Source organism: Fukomys damarensis, unplaced genomic scaffold (assembly GCF_012274545.1).
Source record: "Fukomys damarensis isolate Sample0158 unplaced genomic scaffold, DMR_v1.0_HiC HiC_scaffold_36, whole genome shotgun sequence".
In the NCBI taxonomy this organism is placed as follows: domain Eukaryota; kingdom Metazoa; phylum Chordata; class Mammalia; order Rodentia; family Bathyergidae; genus Fukomys; species Fukomys damarensis.
In genome coordinates, this window is record NW_022900948.1 from 41,964,367 (window position 1) to 41,971,573 (window position 7,207).

Sequence of the window (7,207 nt, forward strand, 5' to 3'; positions counted from 1 at the left end):
GGGGGCGGGGCCCCGAATGGTTGCAGGTCCGGAAACTGGGCCGCAGGACAATCTCGGGCGGAGGGTGAGTAGTCCCCCAAGAGGGGGAGCCTCTCTCCGCTGACCGGGGGTCTCAGGTGGGAGCAGGAGCTCTGAGCTCGACGGATTCTGGAGGCCTTCAGGGTTGCCTCCAGAGGGGTCGTGGAGGCCTTCCAGTGTGCCTCGCCGAGTCGGACTTGGATCTCAGCTCCCCTGGTTACAAAGGCCGGCAGCTTCCCGTGCCCTAAGTGGGGCGCGCTGTGTTTTCACCCCTCAGGGACCTTCGTGCTGTCGAAGGAGCATGCCTAGATTGGGAGGTGGATGGCCTTCGTTGGGTGATCGACTTTCCTTGGATGATCGGCTCTTGGAAAATGTGTGTGCTTGAAGAGTTGTTAGTGTGAAGCTTGGAATTGTTCTCTTGGTACCAGATGCTATTTGCAAATCTGCACAGGGCTAATCTCAAAAAGACTGAAATGGCAGCCTAGTAAGGGGGAGAGCAGGAAGGAGCATTCAGAAGCTTTCAACTCTGTATTACCTGGTACCCTTTTGCCTTTTTGAGATTTGTTTCCTCCTTTGCAAAATGACCATCCTGCTACCTACATGTGTGCCTCAGGGGCCCAGTGAGGATATAGGATGAACTGTACTTACTGAGAAAATTGTTGGCTAAAGTTTTGTGTTCCTCCCCTTGTGACTGATGGGCAGGTTGGATTTGGGACCCAAGAGTCTAAAGGGGAGGGGATTACTTATCAAGAACTGAGGTTTGGCCACTTCCTTGCTGAAGTTTGGGTGAAGTTTGTGGTGGGCCATCCCCAAGAGACCAGTGATGGCTTGCATCCATGGTTGCTTCTCCCTGCCAGGTCTCTGAGGGAGCCACAGCAACACAGGGTGCATTGGCAGATAGAAAGTAGAGTAACATTTTATTGTTTGCTGACCTTTAGACCCCAACCCCAGTGAGGACTCTGACTTGTACATGAGGCTTGCACTCGATCCCTGTGGCACGCCCCCCCCCCGCTATCAAGCATGAACCCTCCATTTTACCACATTCCACAAGGAAGACCCCAAAAAACAAGGCTATGCCAGACCTTTGTTAGGTTCCTGTGGGGCCAGAGAGAAAAGAGTGAGACGACAGCTCCCCTTAACATTCAGAAAAGTGTTCTATACACATATGTGACCTTTCCTTGCTTGGTGTCTCTTCTCACTAGCAGTGGTCTGATCTGACCTGTAATGCCACCTCCCTGTGTTGTGTAGAGAGAAGGTAGCAGAAGCTTTTCTGCTGGCCTGCACTGTTCACTGTAGAAGCTATGGGACTTTTGGGCACCAAACACCATGCTGCTGGCCTCCTGTGCTACACTGGTATGGTGGTGGGGTCCCAGTGGCATTGTGGGGATGACATCTCAGGGCTAGTCCTTAGAGAGCCAGTATCTGGGTAGTAGGCTCCAGAGGGCCTAGGAACAGCGTGTATGATTTGTCCCACTCTGTCCTGGCAGAAACTAAGTAAGTAGCTGTTAGAGACTGTTGTTCTCAGGGTGACCATTATGTCTTGTAGGTTAAAAGGGAGTCCAAAACTCCTTCCACCCCAATTCCTTACCTTCTCAGAGTTTAGAATTCCATATTTGTAAACTAAGGATAACCATGGCCACCTTGTGAGTTTGTTGTGAAGAGTAAGTGAGATAAGATATTTGAAAGCACATGATCTACTTGGCAATCACTGTTAGGGTTCTTTTATTTTTGTACCCCTGCCCCTCACTGTCCAGAGTGACATGTAGTGTGTAAGCAGGGCAGGACTGGGAACCCTGGGCATCTTTTGTGACTTTGGACAAGTCTCTTCTCTTCAGACTTCTGTTTTCTTAGCTAAGCGAGGAGGGTTTTATATTATGTGATCTTTAGGCATCCTAACTCTGGCGGCTTCTGATTAGTATGCTGTTATATTCCCCCCTCAATAGGGTGTGGAAACTAATGACCTGTGGTTTAGTTTCTCTTTTAAAAATACCGGTTTAAACAGGACATGGTGGTGCACGCTTATAATCCCAGCACTCAGGAAGCTGGGGCAGTTGGATCACAGCAAATTTGAGACCAGCCTGAACTACATAGTGAATTCAAGGCCAGTCTGAACTACATAGTGAGACCCTATCTCAGAAACTAAACCAAAACAGCCGGGCATGGTGGCACACGCCTGTAATCCCAGCACTCGGGAGGCTGAGGCAGGAGGATCTGTGAGTTCGAGAGCACCCTGGGCTACATAATGAGTTCCAGGTCAGTCTCAATGACATAGTGAGACCCTGTCTCAAAAAACCAGGGCTGAAGATTTAGCTCAGTGGTTCTAGTGCCTGCTTTGTGCAAGGACCTGAGTTCGATCCCTGGTACCAAAACAACAAAAACAACAACAACAACAACAACAACAAAAAGACCAACCAAACAACCCCTCCCCCCAAAAAAACCAAGCCAAAACAAAAAACTTGTTTAGTACTTGCCTGACACATAGTAGGTGCTCATTAAATATTCATTCAAGGAACAGATGAAGGGTTTTCACTAGGAAGCTATGCTGCTTATATGTATATTGTATCTGTTCCTTAATATGCATTTTATTTATTGCACCAAAATATTTTTACATTAGTGAAGTTAGTGATCCTTAACATGAAAGACAGAACTTGTTTTACAGTACTGTACTTTTTTACCTCACATTCAGTTCATCCGGTTTTTGTTCAGAAATGGACATAAATTTTCATGGTTGCAGTCATGCCTATAAGCATTTGGAAAAGTCTTCTTTAAATAGTCGTTTTTATTTTATGTTTTTAAAAAGTAAAATCACACATGGAATTTTTTTAGGCAAGTAGGGGAATCCATTGTAAAGTGTCTTTCTTATCCATAATCTTTTCCCCTAGAGGCAACTGTTATGACTAGTTTTTTGTTTATTACATATCCTTGTTCTTACATAGACAGCAGCATTCTATAGATATTCTTTGCTCCTTCACTTATCCACCCAGTCTGTTTTGAAAATTGTCCCAGCAATGTAAAGTTGGTACACACAGTTCCTCCTCAGAGGATGTTTCTGACTGACAGGGCAGCACTTTTGTGTCTCTGCTTCCCCAGCCCCATGCTGTTTACTCTGTGCTCACCAGCAGGCGAACAAGAGACACCCTTTCTTCTCTTGTGAGAGAAATGGCTTTGGTCCCAGTGAGCAGCAGGTGAAAGGCCAAGTCCACGTGTCTGGATGTGAGGCAGAGACAGAAAGGAAGGGGATTTGTTCACTGGTAATTGAGAACCGATTTTCCATCCACATCTGTCTGTCATTTATGGGCTGTGTAACTTGGGACTTATCTAATCTCTCTGTACCTGAGTTTGCTATCTGAAAGAGGATGATGATAACAGGACCCGCATTTGGGGTTTCTGTCCAGCGGAGAAGAGTGTGCTGCAGTGGCAGGTGGTGCAGATACTTGGCAGGCTGAGCTGCTGTGGCACTACTAACCTGCAGCAGTCTCTGTTCCTAGTCCGTAGGTACCTCCTGGGCAGGAAAGGGCGAGCCACGGAGAACGCCTCATTTCTGCCTTTGAGGCAGTGCGTGGACAGACACCCGAGGTACCAGTTCAGAGCAGCGTAGGGGCCTGGTGATGAGAGTGAGCAGTGTGTGGGGTCACAGAGGCACAAAACAGTTCTTCTCCTGGGTGATTTGGGCACGCCTCCTCGGCTCCAGTTTCCCCTCCTTTGTAAAGCCTACTCAGTTTTTCCAGGGACATGTGATCCCCCCCACTTGTCCTCCTTTGACTGTCGTTGTGTGCACACCATGTCCTTGCATGCCTGCTTTATGCTTGTGTCTCCCTGCACAGGGGAGATCTCCCCCGTTTTTGCTGCTGGGTCTCCGGGGCTCTTCTGGCAGGCAGTATGACAGAGGATGGACCTCTGGCCAGATGAATCGTGCTACCAAACACTGCACACTCTTATGAAATTGTAAGTCATAGGTCTCTGGTAAAACCTGGTCTCTGAACTCTCTTCCTCCACTTCCCAAATATCTGAGTGCGGACTCTTAGATAGGAGTGTGCTAAGCCACAGATTGGCGGTAGGCTTTGGTGTGACTGGCAACACTTGCCCTGCAGGGTCTTTGGGAGAGGAGAGGAAAGAAATAGTCCCTCTAGATGCTCCAGGTGAGGATGGAGAGGGAGAAACAGAACAAATGTAAAGATAAGCTGGGCAGTGAGGAACCAGCTCAGGGAGCTGAGTAGGTGGTGTGTACGGTGTGGCCATGGGCAGAGGAAAGTTGCTTGGGTTGGCTTCGGTGGGGCTGCTGCTCACAGAATGTGCTCCCTTGACTGTCCTCGTGAGGACGCTCCACCCTTCAGATGGGCATTTGCTCAGCAGCACTGCTGGACTCGTGCGTGGGCCATACTGGGTACTGGATGCTGGGCACACGGAGGTGAGGCCACTCCATTCCTGCCCTTGGGAGCTCATGCAGAGGAGTCCCATCCCCATGGAAGGTGAGCAGAGTGACTGGCTGACAGAGACAACCTCCGATAAAGTGGCCAAGCAGATTGAGCCTCTGGAGCAGGCAGCTGTGGATTCAAATTCTAATCTGTCACACACGTGTGTGATAATGGGTTTCCCTGCTTTGTAAAATGGGGTAGTGCTATTACTTAAATCAGGACTGCTGAAGAGTCAGTGACATAATGCAGTGGGATGTTACAGAGTGCTCCCTGAGGGAGCGTGGAGGAGTGCCTCTCACGCGGTGCCCGTAGGGGCTAGTGCCGTGGTACTGGTGCTAGTCCTATGGCCAGGGTATCCAAGAAGCTGGCTGGGAAGCCACGGGGTGGCCAAGGAGTCCCCAGGATGCTCCTCCCAGGCCTGTGAGCTTGTCCACAAGTGCCTTCCCCATCGCCCCAGCTCTTCTCAGAGGAGGGGGTCAGCCTAGCATCACCCGAGTACCTTCTGTCTGCCCAAGCAGCATACGGATGGATCGCACAACTTAGGTGGAGAGCAGAGACTGGAGACCCAGAGCAGCAGATTGTTTCCCTGTTTTCTGCTGAGCTTTTGAATCTATTGTCTTCCTGGTGGGAGATTTATCTCTTGAGTGTCAGAGAGGTGGACTGGGCAGTGCTTAGAGAACAGACTGCATCACTCGAGAGCTCCGTGTCCTGGAGCACGTTTCTCACAAGGTCTCAAGGTGCTGTGGAGCAGCACTGAGCAGGGTTCTTGCACATTGTGAGCACCCGTAAATGTGAGCTGGGATAATGTTCTCCTCTCTCCCAGGGATACAAAGGTTTTAGGATGTTTTTATATTTTTCTGGGAGGGGATTGATTTATTGCCCATGGAAGTTATATAAGTTGTTGCACAAGAAATGTGTTAAAACTTAGATGAGCTTGGTGGTAGGGGCTGGTGAGCCAGCAGAACTCATCCTGGGTGACACCAGGACAGTAGGTACAGGGGAAGGAGAAGATGGAGTCAGCTGGGAGCCAGACCTCTGTCTCAGGTCTATCCAAGAACCAGGGGTTGGCTTCCCAAGTTCTTCCTACTGGTGATTCCATGGAAATAGTGGGTCTAATGCAACATAATACTTTCTCTCTTTAGGACTTAAATATTTTTATTACAGGTTTTATTTTTAGATTAAGACAGTCATGAGTAATCAAAAGAAAATTTAAACATTTGGCTTTGACATTCATGGATTCCTTTGATGATCACGTTTGAGAAGAAAGGAAGAATAAATTAAGTCCACGTTTATTGGATACAGTAATTCTTACCTACTCTTATATAAGTCTCTTGTGTAACTAGAGCAAGGAAAAAAACCTGTGCTTTCAGTACATTTCTGAATAAATATTTATGGAAACAAGTTAATAAATTCAAGAGAATTTGCTTTGTCTCTTTATGGCAATAAAATTTGTTACGTGAAATTAGTGACTTTCATTGTTTTAAGGTATGTTCTTCTTGTGTCTCTCTGTAGCTGTCTTTTTTTATTTCCTAGGCTCCATATCTCCAACTCTTTTAGTCACTAGGATTTGTAGATTTGCCCCTACTAGACCCTCACAGTACTCTGAGATGCTGTGGCATTTAGTGACCTATGTGACCACCAGTGATGTCTCTGTGACACGCCACCTGATAGGTCTTCGTAGGTAAGAATGCTGGCTTAGAGCTAGCACAAAGTGGTCAGAATGATCTGAGTATGTCACTCTTAAAACCCCTCAGTGGCTTTGATTTCTCTTAGAAGAAAGACACGTTAGTAGCACGGCCTGTGAAGTGTAAGGACATGTTCTTTAACGGGAGTAGGTCTTTGTCTCCTGGTGCAGTGTACTTCTGTTCCATCGGATCATGGACTGTGGTTCTTTTCCTCACCAAGGGGTCCTCAGTTCTGGTGTGGCATCTGGCACTTTGTAAATGCCCAGTGAATGTTTGTTGAATGAAAAGATGAAGTAAATGGTGGGTTCCTGGTGACTGATTTCAATACATAAAGTAAGAATTTTGTTAAATTGGAGGTTCCTTCTACCATACAGTATCTCAACACTTTATACCACTCAAAAAGTGTTTTGATGCCTGTTATTTCCCCCAGCCTCATAGTGATTCAGCAGGGTTGGTGGGCAGGTTTGATGTAAATATGAGAAAGTGAAAGCTCAGGGAGGTTGATTGTCCTGACTGTGGCTCTGGGAGAGCTGAGGACCCTACTGCCTCCACATTTGCCCTTGTCCCAATCCAGGCTGCCTCAGGGTGTAGTTTTAGACACACACACAGACACACACACACACACACACACAGTGTAGGAGTCATGGATGAGGGAATAAAACAGGGCTGTATTGGAAAATGGTGCTTATAAGAGTTTCTTTTTTAAATTATTTTTTTCTTTTTATTGAGTTTATTGGTACAGTCTAGGTATACAATACAGTTACATTCATCCAGGCTGCCTCAGGGTGTAGTTTTAGACACACACACAGACACACACACACACACACACACAGTGTAGGAGTCATGGATGAGGGAATAAAACAGGGCTGTATTGGAAAATGGTGCTTATAAGAGTTTCTTTTTTAAATTATTTTTTTCTTTTTATTGAGTTTATTGGTACAGTCTAGGTATACAATACAGTTACATTCATCATTGGGATCCTGTGCCTTTACATAATAGGTCTTGATTCTCATTTTTCCCCTTGTCCCTGCCCTCCCTTCACCCCCTCCTCCCCTCCCCATTTACAAACACTTTATTTCCATTTTTTCA

The 7,207-nt window shown here is 46.9% G+C and overlaps 1 protein-coding gene across 1 annotated transcript in view; it reads left to right on the forward strand.

The window, feature by feature from the left end:
- The first annotated feature begins 28 nt into the window (after positions 1-28).
- The window catches only part of Ralgps1 (Ral GEF with PH domain and SH3 binding motif 1), a 250,289-nt gene continuing 243,110 nt past the window's right edge, over positions 29-7,207 (forward strand). The window contains exon 1 of the mRNA XM_033759014.1: positions 29-64. The gene's annotated coding sequence lies outside the window, so the exon portion shown is untranslated. The remainder of the gene's footprint in view (positions 65-7,207) is intronic.